Below are 16,280 nucleotides of genomic sequence, written 5' to 3'. Positions count from 1 at the left end.
CCCTCTTCCTTCTACTTTTAAGGACCCTCATAATGATACTGGGCCCACTGGGATAACCCAGGATAATCTCCTTATTTCCAGGTTCTTAATCCTCAATCAGATTTGCAAAACCTCTCTTGCCCATATAACACTCACAGGTTCTGGGAATGACGATGTGGACACCTTTGGGGGACCATTATTCTGCCAAGCATACCCATGTGGGCCTCTGCCCGGGCATCCTGCCTCCCATCATGGTGCAGTATGGTGTGGGCTTTCCACGCAGGCATTGGACTCAGTCCCCTCTGACCTCTCTGTGACTTTGCTGCATCACTAATCTCCCCTCCCTCTGCATCATTCTTTTTTTTATTTTTAAGATTTTATTTATTTATTTGACAGATCATAAAAGAGATCACAAGTCGGGGGGGCGAAGCAGGCTCCCCGCTGAGCAGAGAATCCAATGTGGGGCTCAATCCCAGGACCCCGAGATCGTGACCTGAGCCAAAGGCAGAGGCTTAACCCACTGAGCCCCCCAGGCGTCCCCCTCTGCATCATTCTACAAAGAAGCTGAAACATCTCCATCTAGAGAAAGAGGACATAAAACCTCCCTAGACTTGCCATACCCAGTTAGCCTCTGCTTCATTGCTCTGTTCCAAAGCAACATTCCTCATGAGCACAGTTTACACTAGCTGTCTCCATTTGCACACCTCTCGCCCCTCTTCACACCTCTCCAGTCAAGCCATTGTTCCCTCCCCTCCACTGACCCCACCCTGGTAAAGATCTCCAGGGGCTGCCATGTTTCGAAGTCCAGCCGGCCTGTCTTAAGTTTCTGGCTTACCCTTCTTCCAGTAAAGCACTCCTCATAGGTTATCACTCCCTCCTTCCTGAAACTCTCTCTTCTCTTGACGTCAAAAATTCCCAGTATCCTGGGTTGTCACAGGCCATCCCCAATCTCCTTTGCTAGATGCTCCTCTCCTAGATGCACACTTGAGACTCTATGTCCTTCCCCATCACCCCTGTCCAGACTCCACCTGGTCCATTTGGTTTGTCCCATCATGTGCCCTTGGTCCAAAGCCCCTCTCTGTCTTAGTGGAGTCCTGTCTGCTTAGAATCTCTACTCAGACATCTGCTGGGCATCACAAACCACAGCCCAAGCGCCACAGACTCACCCTTCCCATGCACTGTCACTGCCCACTTGCTGCCCATTCATGGCTCCCCACTGATTAGACACAAAAATCTATAGAAGCCACACTCTGTCTGTCATCTCACCTCCAGTCAATGCAGTGCATGAGCTATACTTTTCTTTTTTAAAAATGATTTGTGTATTTATTTGAGAGAGCACAAGTGGGAGGGGCAGAGGAAGAGGGAAAGTCCCAAGCTGACTCTCCACTGAGAGTTCCACAAAGGGATTGATCCGACCATCTGAGGTCACAACATGAGATCACGACCTGAGCCTAAACCAAGAGTCTGGCACTCAACAGACAGCGCCTCCCAGGCACCCCATGAGCTCTACTTCTAAATCCAGTCTCCAGTTGTCACGTTTGCACTGACAGAGTGCTGGGATCCTCATCTCATCTTGGACCTGGACTTGGGCAGCAGGGCTAAGTCGCTTCCCCACTTCCTCGTGGGGCTCCTGGCAGCGGCCTTCAAGGCTCTACCAGAGCCAGCCCGGCCGCCTCCGGGGTCCCTCCCTCCGATAGCTCTGTAGTGGGCGCGGGCCTTGGTCCCTCCCTCCGATAGCTCTGTAATGGGCGCGTGACCTGGATTGGAGATCCGGCCGGTCTCACTCAGTGCCATTCCTGGTCGGCCCGGAACCGGCGCTGGGGAAGCCGGAGGGCTTTGGGAACAAGGGAGCGGAGCTTCAGGGGTTCTTGGCTGGACTCCCGTGGCTTCCAGCTCGCGGAGCTGCTAGAAGGCTGCTTGGGGGCAAGCTGGTAACAGTCCGAAGGCTTTCTGTGTTTCGGGGGATGGGGGTGGAGGGGCAGGGGTGTGCCCCCCAGGCACTAGCCACACCCTCGCCTCACCCCATCCGAGGTGAACCGCGGAGCCTCCTGGGAGATGTAGTTCTTCTCCTTCCACTTCACTTCCGCGAGGCCGCTTCAGGGGGAGCCGGGACCGCGACTCCCAGAGGCCTCCCGGTCCGGAGGCCACGCCCCCTGCCGCGAGAACCCAGAGCCGGATCCTCAGCCGGGCGGCGTCCAGCTGCTGCGGGGAGGCTCCTGTTGTAGGTGAGGGACTTTGCGGCCGGCCGAGGCTGGGCTGCGGTCTCCCCAGCAGCCCTGCCACCGGGAGAGGAAGAGAGGAAGGTGCCTCGTGGCTCGAGCCGCGCATCCGCGAGAGGGCGCGCAGGCAAGGGCGCCCCGGCCGGTCTCCGCGCAGACAGCCTCCCGGGGTCTCGGGAGGGCAGGAGTATTGACCGCGCAGCCAAAGCCACCAGCGGCAGGTGCCGAGGATGGCGGGGGTGGTCTTAGGCTGCGGAACCGAGGCAGGCTTGTTGAGGTGGAGCACGAGCCTTGCGGACGGAACCCGAGACCAAGCCCCAAGCTCTGCGCGGTGTTCACTCTCCACCTGCGCCGAGCACCTTCTGCGGGCTGCGGCCGAGACAGACTGACCGTACAGACCCCTGCTGTCGTGGAATTTTCATTCCCTGAAGATGGCCCAGAGCCCGCAGAGAGCCACAAGCCATCGCAAACCGCCCAGAGGTCGACAGAGGCATCGCTTTGATAGCAGCCAGGGAAGCCCCTAGTTTATCAGATTATTCTTGTCGATCCTTGGGTTTAGGTGGATCTAGAAGGAGAAGGGATAAGGTTTTTAACTGGGGATCCAGGGGCCTACCAGCTTCTCGTGGAAGCGCCCAGGCATCTTACTCTGGCTAGAACTGTTCTGCTTTGTGGTTACCTCGACCATCAGAGGATGACATTTGGGGTCCTCTCCTCTTACCCCTCCAGATCCTGCCCTCCCTTAAGCTCGAAAAATCTAGTCTGTGCCCTTCGACATCTCAGTCAACAACCATACTGTGGACCTTGTCACTCCTCACAGTTAGGCTAGCTCCCAGCCTGTGCTTGCCTTCTGTCTTAATCACTCTCTCCTGAGAAATTTGTTAGACTGAGATCTGACAAATCAGATCTCACGGAGATCTTAGTCTTCTCCCCGTATTTCCTTCACAGTCATGCTTCTTGAAAATTACTTCTGTTCTCATTTTCTGCATTTGTTCACCTGTTCACTCATCATAAAATTTCGTTCTGGCTCACATTTTTGTTCACTCTACTGAAAACTTCTGGAAGTCTCCAACGGAGTCCTTATTGCCAAGCAGACTCTCCAGATTTCTTCTTACATAAATGTTGCAGTATTTGGCACCATTGGTAACCTCATGCTTCTTAACAGCCTGTTCTCGGTCTAGTCATCCTGCTTCCTCTCAACCGTTCCTTCTCAGAACCTCGACAGGGCTCTTCTCAGCCCTTGCTTTATTGCTGTCCCGTGTTTCCTTCCTTAGTCCTCTTGCCTCTAGACAACAGTCTGTATGATATCCATGGCTTTCCCTCCTGTGTCACTGACTCCAAAATGACTTCCAGCTCAGCCAGGCTCTCTGGACCTCTTGAGGCATTTATCCAGCTGCCCCGGGTTATTGGCTTGTACGTCTCCCCCAGGTTCTTCAAACTGAGCAAATTCCATGTGAACCCAGCTCTTCTGCAGGACCCACACCTCCTGTTGTGTTCTGGATCCCTGAGAGCAACATGGCCATCCTCAGCCACCCAGGACAGATGCCTGACAGTCAAGGAGACACCTCCTTGTCCTTCAGCCGACCTTGTGAGCAACGTCCAGTAACCGTCAGTGCTGCATCTTTAGTCACTGTAACGAATGAATGAGTTGGCATCTCCTTTCTTGTCCCTCTCCCTTGGTCCCTGCTGCCACGTTCTTAAGGTCAGGTTCTCAACCCCCAGCTGGAAGATGGCAGAGATCCCTAGGAAAACTACACCTACTATTACCTCCTGAACTGCAGTCCTTCAGAAGCCCAACACTGTACAGATGAGCAGAGCTCAGGAGTCCCACGATGGCCCTGGGTCCACTCAGACCTTCAGAGCTCCACCTCTGAGCACCTCTCCCCTGTTACCGTCCATGTCTCCATCTGCTTGCCAGATGTGTGGCTACTGCAAGCACGTACACACACACACACACACACACACACCACCCCTGCTGCCCTTCTCTGTAGTTGTCTTCAAGGCTTCAGGGTTGGGAAGGATTTCCTGGTCACCCAGTTTTAGGCAGTTTTCTAGTTTCTCTCTCGTTTTCCTGATGGCATAGTTCAGACAATGTTTATTTATTCTCTCATGGTATTTCCTGGATGCCTACTCTTTGTCAGGCATGATTCCAGTTGCTGGAGATAAAGTGTCTTCTCAAGGTCACACTGTTAGCAGGGAACCAGACAAAACACAGATGATGTGGCCGGCAGCATTTCTGTGCCAAGAAGAAAATAGAGTAGGTCAAGAGGACAGGGGGGGATGGTGTGGAAGCAGGGTGCAGGTGTGGTAGTTTGGTTAGAGACAACGTGTCTGGTAGGCTTTATTTGAGCAGAGAAGTGATGATGTGGAGGAAGAAGCAAGCAGCTCACCCGGGAAGGGATGTACCCCAGGGAATAAATAGCAAATGGGGCGGGTTCTGGGGCCTGGGCAGCTGGGTCCACATAGTCTCCTCACAACTGTTGTGTGTCTGCATCTCTTTCCGTGAGGACAGCAGTGTCATCCATTCATTGACATCAGGTGCCAGGGCCCTCAGGGTACGTGGTCTTAGCCATTCCTCAGATGTCACAGTGACCCCTGAGGGAGGACCTGAAACTCAGATAGGTTCAGTAACTTTTCTTAAACTAGATGTTTTTTTTAAAGATTTTATGTATTTATTTGACAGATAGAGATCACAAGCAGTCGAGAGGCAGGCAGAGAGAGAGGAGGAAGCAGGCTCCCTGCTGAGCAGAGAGCTCGATGTGGGGCTTGATCCCGGGACCCTGGGATCATGACCTGAGTCGGAGGCAGAGGCTTTAACTCACTGAGCCACCGAGGCTCCCCTCTTAAACTAGATTTTAATTTAAAAAACCAGACACACTCCCAGGAAAAGTCAAGCATTATGGAAGGCTGGCCATGGAAAACCTGGGTTTTGTTCTGTCTTCTCACCCCATCCCTTCGTCCCCCTCTCCAAGAGTCTCCACAGTTAACCACTTCCTGGGTGGCCTTTTTGATGCTTTCCATGCATCTAAAGCATAGATATCTAGGATAAATTTATTTTTCTGCAAATGGGACCATTCTATACGTACTATTCTGCAACTTTTTGAACCCAATGGGACCATCGATTCAGCAGTGTGGCCCATGCACCTGCGATGTGCCATGCTCTGTCCTCAGCACCAGGGACACCGTGGTGAGGAGGACAAGCCCCTCCCTCGTGGGGCCCACCTGACCTATCACGTTGCTGCCCACAGAGGCTCCCATGCATGATGGCCTCACCCAGGGTGTAGAGAGGGTTTCCACGCTTTTCCAAGACCGATACTCAGTGAACAGCCTGTGTAGTTTGCAGCATGTGCCATACATTTCTAGAATTAAGATGGCATGTCATTGAAAACGTGTACGTGTCAGATCACTGCCCTGAAAACCTGTTTCGCCTTACACTCCCACCTTCCGTGGAGGAAGGGGCCGTTTCCTGCACTCTCATTAATAGTAGACATCCCTATTTCACCAGTTTACAACTGTGAAGAAAAGTTTTTTTAAGGGAGGGATATTGAATTTTGTGGGTGCAAAACATGCACGGGTCTTGGTTAGAATTCCCTCTTTGTCTCTACTTTGTTTTCTTCTTCTTGCTTTGCTACCCTCGTCTCTGCCCTCCCCCATTGCACCTGTCCTCTGCTGGGCCCTGAACTGACCTCCCTGGCATGGGCTGGATGGGGGCGGGCAGGGAGCATGCACAACTCTAGAGAAGCTGAGAACACATCCCGGGGGACAGCCTGTGCCCTTGTAACCAGGAAGAGTTCCAGCAGGAAGTCCCACTGCCCAGAGCAGCAGGGCCTCTGTGATAAGGACAATGTAATTTCAGGGGAGACAAGATTTTCCTGATCATTAATGTATAAGAAACAAAGGCCATGAGAGAAGAACAATAAATAGGGTTGGAGTGTGGAGGAAAATGTGACATGACCTTCCATCGGCAGGATCCTGAAGGAAGGCTTCCTGGAGGAGGTGGCATGTAAGCCCTGTAGGACAGGCAAGTTCTTGACAGGGGGAGGTGGGAGGTTAAGCAGAGGAGGACAAATTACCTTTAGACCCCAGAGGTCACCATGGTCCTGAATTTGATTTGAGAATTTCCTGTGGCCATCTCTGGTCCCTGAAATGACACCGGAGGGTTGAGAAGGGAGAAGGGGGAGGAGGGCAGGAACCAGGAAGTTGAAGCACACGGGCCTCCCCTGGGAGGGTATCCTGGAGAGGGAGTGCTCCCGCTGGGGCTTCATTCTGCTTCTCCCCTCTTCTCTATACTGCCTTCATGCCCACCTGAGCTCCCTCTCCAGCAGCTTCCCAGGGAGAAACTTCCTGGCGGTCAGTGGGGACTGGGATGGTCGGCAGCCCTGCAGTCCAGCCATGCTGCTCACCCACCCTGAGCTCTAGGGGCCAGAGCCCAAGCAGGGAGGGTAGGCCGAGCCAGGGGTAGTGGGAACCGGACAGGGACTCTGTACCCCGTAGAAGGAAAACCACAGAAGTGGACAAGCAGAGAGTTACCTGTTGCCATGTAACAAGTCACCCCACAGGTCAGCAGCCTAAAACCAGCACATGCTACGACCTGGCGTCCAGGTGTCAGGAACTAGGTGCGGATTCATCTGGGGTTTCCATCTTGGGGTATGTCCGAGGCCACTGTCAGGGTGTCATCCGGGACCGTGGCCTTGTCAGAGGCTCCACACAGACCAGATCCACACACAGGCTTCCTTCATGGTGGGTGGCAGGGTTCAGCTCCTCCTGGGCTGTCCGACTGAGGGCCTCATCCTGTCCTGCTTTCTGGCTGGAGGCCTCCCTCAGCTCTCCATGCCTGGCAGGTGGCAGGCCGCAGGCCACTTCCCTCTGGGGCAGCCAGAGAGGGTAGATGAGGAGAAGGCGACATTTTCTGTAGCCTCATTTCAGGAGTGGCATCTGTCTGTCAGGAGCAGCTTGCGCCCTGGGGGAGGGGATCACACAGGACATGGGGATCCGGAGAGTGGGGTCATCGAGGGCCACAACCTACCACCTGCCGCTCTGTCTCTGCTCCTCCAGCGGCCCCCGGGCCTCCAGACATCGCAATACTACGTCCCGTATATTGTTATTCTGGTATATTCAGTTTTCAAACTGTAGCCTGAATTGTTCCATTATGAGAGAGTTGTAGCCAGTGCGGTGGCAAGAGGTGGCCTCCTTTAAAAAGCATTCTGTCTACATCATTTGCTGCGTAAGCCTTTCCAAGGCATCTGATTACTGTTTGTTCCCATTTCCTGAGGGACCTGGGGCATCTTTTCTTAAGCTTATGAGTTATTTAGGGGCACCTGGGTGGCTCAGTGAGTGAAGTGTCTGCCTTCAGCTCGGGTTGTGATCCCAGGGTCCTGGGATCGAGTCCTGCATCGTCGGGCTCCCTACTCGGTGGTGGGGGGGGGGTCTGCTTCTCCCTCTCCCTCTGCTTCTCCATCTGCTCATGCTCTCTCTCTCTCTCTCTCTCAAATAAATAAAATCTTAAAAAAAAAAAAAGAAAAAGAAAAACCTTACGAGTTATTTGTGTTTTCCTCAGAGCCATAGTGGGCCCCCAATCTCTTTGCACTTCCAGAGGCCCTGATGGTCTGGTCTTGGGAGTGGAGGAACAGGAAGGAGGATCTGGGAAGGAAGTGTAGGGACACTGGCACCCCTGGCCTGAACCACAGATGGATCCAAGTCTTGACAGAATGGTTGTGATGTCCCCAGAACAGGACAGTGTAGGAGGAGCTGGCTCCCTGTCCTCTGGGCTGTCCTGATACGGGCTCTGATGAGGCCTGATGCCGTACAGGAGCTTAGCCAGGGAGGGCAGTGGCCCTCAGCAGGAGGGGCCTCGTCGTCCACGTCATGGTCATCTGGACACTTTTCCTTCACCCTGCATGAGGCCCCTGGAGAGTTAGCACTTTGGCTACTCTTCCTTTCATTGTCTGTGTAAGTAATAAACTGAGTCTAGAAAGGGTTCAAGGTTTCAGCCTTGATGAAATGCAAGGAAAATGAAGGGAGGAGATGGATCCCCGGCCCCTTCCCCAACCTTCTCTTGCCTGTGCAAATTCTTTTTCCCCATTTCCTCTGAGGCTTGATGGAGCCCCCTGGAGATTTGCCCACTTCTCCCTCAGGATATCAGACCCAGGCCCTCCCCAGTGGTTCCATCTGGAGACATGCAGGCTGGAGGGGCTGCTCGGGTGGACGAGCGAAGTATAAAGGACTAGAGATGCCTTCTCTCTTCCCCATCACTGAATTATGGAAATCTGCAGCTGTACCGCTCACATTTTCCTAGACTTTCTCGTGTCTGGGCAACCATTCATGAGTCCATTTTATTCTTGATGCATTCAGGGCGAATTAGAGACTTCAGGACGCTTTGCCCCACGTGTCTCAGCATGCACACATTAACAAGAATTCATTGTCCACAGTCTTTTCCTTTTGGTCCAAAAGTTACAGTGAAACGCCCTCCTCGTAAGTGAACACTTGCTGAGTGGGGACAAATCCCTACAGCTTTGTAACTCAGACCCTTACCAAGATCCTGAGCATCCCCGTCACCCCAGAAATTTCCTTCATGCTCCTCACTTGGTCCCCACTCCCTCTCGGAGGCAACCGCCCAGTACCCTGCCTGGCAATCCTAGAGCACAAAGCAAAAGGAATTTCTAGAGCACTAGAGCCACTGAAAACCCATTGAAAATTTAAAAAGTAGGTATACTAAAATTCAAAATATTTCTTAAGTTTAAATATTTATACAACACCAATTGATGATTTTACTTAACCAGTTTTAATGGAAACACAATCATATTTCGGTAGTGTATTACTTGTTTTCAGTGGAGAGAATGGCCAGGTTGATTTCTTTTGCCCACGTGATGATCTTCAATGTTTCGCTGTCATGAACTGCAGCCTCCGAGACATCGTCTCACAGGATGCCACTGTGTCAGGCAGTGTTACAAGCCTTCTCAAGGTCACTTCCAGAATGGAGAGGATCACCCTCGGCGCTATGAACCTGCCCTAGAAAACACAGACCAGGGGATCACGGTACATCGTTTTCATGGACATGGCTCAGCCGTTCCTAAAGGCGAAACCGCTTTTGTGAGCAGCGCTGTACCAAACGGGACTCACTCTGCAGGGACGAGGTCAGGTGTGACCGCTAACAGTTCAGAGGAGTCTCACCAACATGGTGCTGACCGAAAGAGGCAGCATTGGAAGAGCACATACTGTATGATTCCATTTAAGTGACGTTCAAACTCAGGAAACATGAATCTGGAGCACAGTGTTGACCCTGGGGGCTGGTGACAGGAAGTGGCTTCTGGGATGCATGAAATATGCTGCTTTGTGATCTGGGCCCTAGTTAGTGGAAGTATGTCTTTTGTGAAAATTCTTCAAGCTATACACTTAGGATTTGTGTACTTGCTTGTAAATATGGTTTTATTTCAATAAAAAAAAGTTTACTTAAAAAAACAAAGAAATCAATCATTACAAGCTGCAGAAAATTTTATACCCCATGGAAATAAAGTAGTAAAAATATTTTTTATATAAAAAGTGAATAATATTTATCACTGTCTTACGTGAATAAAGTATAAAAGCTTCCTAGTAAATTTACTTCCCTGGTTAAAAGTTCTCAGAAAATGTTAGGGCAAATCTCATTAGTGAAAAGACAAATATATTCATAAATAAGATATGGATTGCTTACCTCAGCATCTGAGATGGGGCCCAGAAAAGCCTTTTGAGGAAGTGACCTTTGAGCTGACTTTGGGGGCTGAGCAGCCACTTCCAGAGTGGGAGGAAGTTGTTCTAATCAAACGGAATGGCAAGGACCCAGGCTTGAGGTCCAACAAGCCTGCTGTGTCCTGGAGAAAGAAAGGAGCCCAGAGGCAGTGCCACAGTCAAGGGATGGGACTCATAAGGGTGGAGGAGAGAGGTGGGGAGTTGATGGAGGGCCCCATAAGCATAGCAGGGATTCTGGATTCAAGCAAATGGGAAACAATTGAGAGACTTAAAGCAGGGGAGGCAATAGGCCAAGTTATGTTTAAAATGATCTCTTTCCCTTTGTGGAAAAATCAGCTGTAGGAGGGCAAGAGTCTAACAGGGAGGAGGCAGTCTCATTTGTCTAGAAAGAAATGTCAACATGCCTCAGAAATATGGGGGTTCAGTTCCAGAACACTACAATAAATCCAATATTGTGGTAAAGTGAATCAAGTGAACTTACTGGTTTACAGTGCATTTAAAAGTTATGTTTCCATGGCACTGTAGTCTGTCAGATGAGCAATAGTATTATGTCTAAAAAATATACATACTTAAAATGTGTTTTCCTGCTAAAAAACGCTACCCATCATCTGAGTTCTCAGTGAGTTGTAGTCCTTTTGCTGGAGGAGGGGCTCACCATGATGTCCGTGGCTGCTGATGGATCAGGGTGGGTGGCTGCTGATGGCTGGGGTGTCTGTGGCAGGTTGCTAAAGTAAGACAATGATCTGCCCATCGATTGACTTCCTTTCTCAATTTCTCTGTTGAGCGTGATGCTGTTTGATGGCATTTCACCCCCAGGAGAACTTCCTGCCGCTGCTTTAGTGCCTAAACGAACATCATATCCTAAACCCTCTGTGTCTCTTCAACGGTCTTCACAGCATCGTCACCAGGACTAGATTCTGACTCGGGAAACCACTTTCTTTGCTCGGCCCCAGGAAGCGACACCTCCTCCCTCAGGTTCAATCACAAGATTGCCGCAATTCGGTCCCATCTGCAGGATCCACTTGGAATTCCAGTTCTCCTGCTGTTTGCAGCCCCTCTGCAGTGACATCCTCCACAGAAGGCTTGAACCCTCCACGTCATCCACCAGGGCTGGAATCGTCCAGACTCTTATTAATGTTGCTATTTTGACCTCTTCTCATGAGTCACAGCTGTTCTTAATGGTTTCTAGGATGGTGGATCCTTTCCAGATGGTTTTCAGTTTACTTTACCCAGATCCACTGGAAGAATCACTTTGACAGCTGAGCCTCATGAAATGTACTTCTTAAATAACAAGACTTGAAAGTCAAAATGACTCCTTGAATCCACGGGCTGCAGGAGGGATGTTGTGTCGGCAGGCGTGAAAACGACACTCATCTCATCCATCTCCATCAGAGCTCTTCCGTGACCCAGGACGGGGTCAGTGAGCAGTCGCATTTTGAAAGGAGTCTTTTTTTTATGAGTGGTAGGTCTCAACAGTGGCTTAAAATACTCAGCAAACCGTGTTGTACACAGATGTGCTTTCATATTTATAGAGCACAAGCAGACTAGATTTCCCTCAACTGTGAAGGGCCCCAGGATTTTCAGAATGTTCGAAGAGCACCGGCTTGAACTTAAAGTCAGCAGCTGCGTGAGCCCCTCATGAGAGAGGCAGCCTGTCCCTTGAAGCTTTGAACCCAAGCACTGACCTCTCTCTAGCTGTCAAAGTCCTAGATAACTTCTTCTTCCACCATAAGGCTGCTCCGACTACAGGGAAAATCTGTCGTTTAGTGTAGCTACGTTCACTCCTTATCTTACTAGATCTGGACAACCTGCTGCTTCACCTTGCACTGGTATGTTATGGAGACGACTGACTTCTTTCCTTAAACCTCCTGCACCAGCCTCTGCCAGCTTCCGGCTTCTCTCCTGCAGCTCCGCCTCCTCTCTCAGCCTTCACAGAATGGAAGAGAGTCGGGGCCTTGATCTGGGTGCGGCTTCGGCTTGAGGAAGTGTGGATCCTCTATCCGGACCAGGAAAACTGTCTCCACATCAGTAATAAGGCTGTTTTGCTTTCTTCTTATCGTGTGTTCACTGGAGTGGCCCTTTTAATTTCCCCAAGAACTCATCTTTTGCATTCACAACCATTTGGTACAAAAGGCCTAGCCTTTGACCTGTCTCAGTTTCGAAGTGCCTTCCTCATTGTCATCATTTCTAGCTATTGATCGAAAGTGACAGACACGTAACTCTTCCTTTCACTTGCGCACTTAGAGGCCATTGTAGGGTTATTAACTGACCTAATTTCCATATTGTTGTGTCTCACGGAACACGGAGGCCCCAGGACAGGGAGAGAGCCGGAACGGTGGGACAGTCAGGACACACATGACATTGATTGGTTGTCTGTTGTCCTATATGGGACCGTTTGTGGGGTCCCAAAACAATTACAGTAATAACATCAAAGATCACTGATCACAGATCACCATAACGAATATAATGAACAAGTTTGAAATATTACGAGAATTGCCAAAATGCGACACAGAGACCCAAAGTGAGCAAATGCTATTGGGAAAATGGTGCCAATAGACTTGTTCGACACTGGATTGCCACAAACCTTCCATTTGTAACAACTGCAGTGTCTGTGAAGCCCAGTGTCTGTAGAGCCAAGTACAGTAAAATGAGGTCTGCCTGTAATGGGGCTTGCTCTGGGATCACAGTGACAGAACTGGGATGTGGAAGAGTTTTGGAAGTGGAACAGGCAAGATCTATTCCTGAATTGTATGTATGGGATGAGGGAAGGTAGGAATCAAGGCTGATGCCCAAGTTTTGGCAGGAGCCATTGGGTAAATGATGATCTGACAAAGATGAGGGTGAACAGGTTTTGGGGAGAGGACAAGAGTTGTATTTGGCATATATTATAAATGGCATAATTTGAGATGCTTACTGGATATCCAAGTGGGGATGCCAAGAAGGTAGGTGGGGATATATGTAGGTACAGTTCTGAGAGGAGGTCAAGACCAGAGTTATGTACAGATGTGTCATCAGAATGCAGGTGTATTTAAAGCCAGAGAACTAAAAATGATTTTGGAAGCAAATAAAGACAAAAGAGGGTCTAGGACCACACCCTGGGGGTGTCGTGTCAGTGTTTAGATAAAGGGAAGCCGATCCAATGAAAAGGGGGCTCAGAGTGGGCCACATTTCCCTTCTAATGTGAGGTGGGTGGGACTCCAGGATCTAGGGATTACAACCCCCAGAGGGTTTCTTTCCGCCATGACAGTAGCTGGCTCTATCATTCCAGGAAACGGCTACAGATTGCGATCAGAGGGTCAAGTAGAGCATGAATCCATACATTGCCTTTTCAGGACACTGAAATTTTTCTAACCATGAAAGGGTCTACGGCTCTCCCACTGAGTTAAACTCACCGGTTTAGCATTTAGGAACCCTTGTGAAATGACCCTAAGTTAGGTTGGGACCTTAAGTCCTACCCACCTACCCGACCCCTCTCCATCCATTATAGAGATGTGGCAGCCCCACATGCATGCCATTGTGCGCTGCCCTCTACCCGAGATGAACCTAACATTCACACCTGACTTTAAAAGCCCCAGAGAGAAGCTCTCCAGTCCAGCCCCCCTCACAGCCCTTTCACCATTGCTGTGCACTCCACACATGCACTTGGGCACATGTAACACACGTCTCTTGTATTTTGAGGATTGTCCAGTCTGGTCAGTGGATGCCAGAACATTCCTGGTCCTGTATGAAGTTTGAGAATTACCAGTCCTGTTCCCTCCTGACTCTTCTTCCCCCAGCCTTAGGTGGTTATTGTATCAAGTGCTCATCTTTCTCACCTGAAGACATAAGGAGACCACCCCTCCACCCCCGCAGACCTATCCAACAGGCTATAGCACTTTCCTCCAGAGGCTATTAAGAGATTATATCTAATTAACACATGCCAAGTGCCTAACTAGCACCTGGCCCCAAACAGGCCCCCAGTGTTCTCAGTTTTCTGCTCCTTCTTCATAATAAATATAGCAAAGGGAATTACTTTTGCACAGGATGAAGCCTTTTCGACATTTATGCACACTTCCCCACACCAGAGTTGTAATAAAATCCTTCCCGCTGCCTGGAAAACAGTACAGTTGTCATTTTCTTCATTCTCCTCCTGCACTCCAACTGCCTGCTGCCTTGGCCCATGGACAGGATCTTATGGGCTGGGTGTTTGAGGTGTCAGTATTCCACTCTGGACCACAAGCTCTTCCAGTTATTATTGTTCTGTAACAAACTACCCCCAAACTTAGCAGCTTAAGAATCATTTTTTGCTTGTCATTCTGGGGGTCAGGAATTCTTGAAGGGCTCAGCTGGGCGGTCAGATGTCGGCTGGGGCAGGAGTCATCTGAGGGTTCCACTGGGATGGATATCCTTGGTGACTCACCCAACAAGGCTGGCAGCCAGCTCTGGCTGTGGGCTGGGAGCTCGGCCCGCATTGCGGAGGGCTGTGCCTACACAGGGCTTCTCCAGCACGGCAGCCTCAGAGCAGCTGGACCCCTTAGCTGTGACCAGCTCCCCAGCAAGTGTCTCCAGAGAAGCGGGCAGAAGCTGCATGGCCTTTTATGACCTAGCCTTGGAGATCAGATAATGACACTCTTTCCTTCTCTGACAGCCAAGCAGTTACAGTTCGTGCAGCTTCAAGGGGAGAAGACTCAGAGCCTACCCCTGGATGGAAGGGGGCAGGATACGTTTTAGAAGAGCACAAGGGATGGGGGATACTGTCGCAGCAAACTTTGGAAAATACCGTCTGCCATGCAGGCTGCTGATAATGTCCTGGGACAACAGATATTTCCCTTGACTCTAGACAGTTTACATTCTTAAAATCAGAAATTGGGATTTTTTTTTTAAGAGCAAAATGATTTAGTTTGGGCAGTCCTGAGCAAGCTTGCAGGAGGCACCACTCTCGGTTCCAACCTTCTTGACAATCCTGAAGTAGGAAGGCTTGTGTCACCCACTCTGAGCTTCAAAAATGGACATATTCCTTCATTTATTCATCCAACCAATATATGTGAGCACATATTAAGCGCCAGGTGCTGGGAGTACAGTTATGTGTAAAACCAAGACGTGGTTCCTGACCTCCAATGGCTTACAATCTGATGGGAGATACAGCTCATGAATGAAACACTTACATAAATACCTGTAAGACTGTGACGTGGACAAATCCTCTGACGGAGAGGTGCAAAGCGGGATCATGCTTAGGGCACTCTGGAAAGGTTTTCCTGAGGAATGGAGGACTCAGCTGAAATCTGAGGAATGAAGGGGCTTGGGGATGGAGATTGTATCAGGTAGCTAGTGCTGCCTAACAAATTACTGCAAACTAAGCAGCTTAAAGCCACACCCAGCTTGTCCCCCATTTCCACGGGTTGGGAGTCTGGGTCCTCTGCAAGGCTGCAGTCAGGTGTTGGCTAGGTCTGGACTTCATCTGAGGCTCAACTAGGAAGGCTTCTAAGTTGGCTTCTAAGCTCAGATGGCTGTTGGTGGCATGAGTCTCCTTGTGGGGTCTTGGGATGAAGGCCTCAGCTTCTTGCTGACTATCACCTGGAAGTCATCCTCAGTTCCTCACTGTGGTTCTCTCCACGACATGATAGCTTGCTTCTTCAGAGCCAGCAAGGGAGGGAGGATCCCCAAGCAGATTGGGTGTCACAGACCTGTGTCAAAGAATCACATCCACATAATCACATGCGTCTTGACACTTGTGCTAGACTCTGTTGGCCAGAGCAAGTCATGGTGTTGGGTCACACTCAAGGGAAGGGGACCACACAAGTGTTGAATCCTAGGAGATGGGAGATCATGGGGGCCACTCAGAGGCTATCTTCCATAGAGGGGTTCTGGGATAAGAGCACAGGTCTGTGTCAACCCAGGAAGGAGAACAGATTGAAGGGGGTGGGAGCAGGGAGAGAATGGTTCTAGCTGGGACACGCTGAATTTGAGGCATTTTTGAGACATCCAAGAGGTATCATTCCCTCGTACTTATTTGAACCAAAAGGCAAAAGTGCCTCAAATTCAACATGTCCCAGCTGGAATCATTCTCTCGTACTTACTTGAACCAAAAGGCAAAAGTGCCTCAAATTCAACATGTCCCAGCTGGAACCATTCTCTGCTACTTACTGAACCATTCTCTGGTACTCATTTGAACTCACGATCTGGAGCTGGTAGGAAATATAAATTAATAACCCATGTTCAGATGAACAGTAATTCAAGGCCAAGTGTGGATGAAATTGTCCAGGGAGGAAGTACAGAATGAAGAGGACCCAGGATCTAGTCTTAAAGAATTCCATCCCCCGTAGCCAGGCAGAAGGTGTTGGGCCTGTGAAGGAAGCAGAGACAGAGCAACCAGAGAACAGG

The sequence above is a fragment of the Lontra canadensis genome, unplaced genomic scaffold (assembly GCF_010015895.1).
Source record: "Lontra canadensis isolate GAN:19392208 unplaced genomic scaffold, GSC_riverotter_1.0 scaffold13, whole genome shotgun sequence".
Classification (NCBI taxonomy): domain Eukaryota; kingdom Metazoa; phylum Chordata; class Mammalia; order Carnivora; family Mustelidae; genus Lontra; species Lontra canadensis.
Note: the sequence above shows the minus strand (reverse complement) of the source record.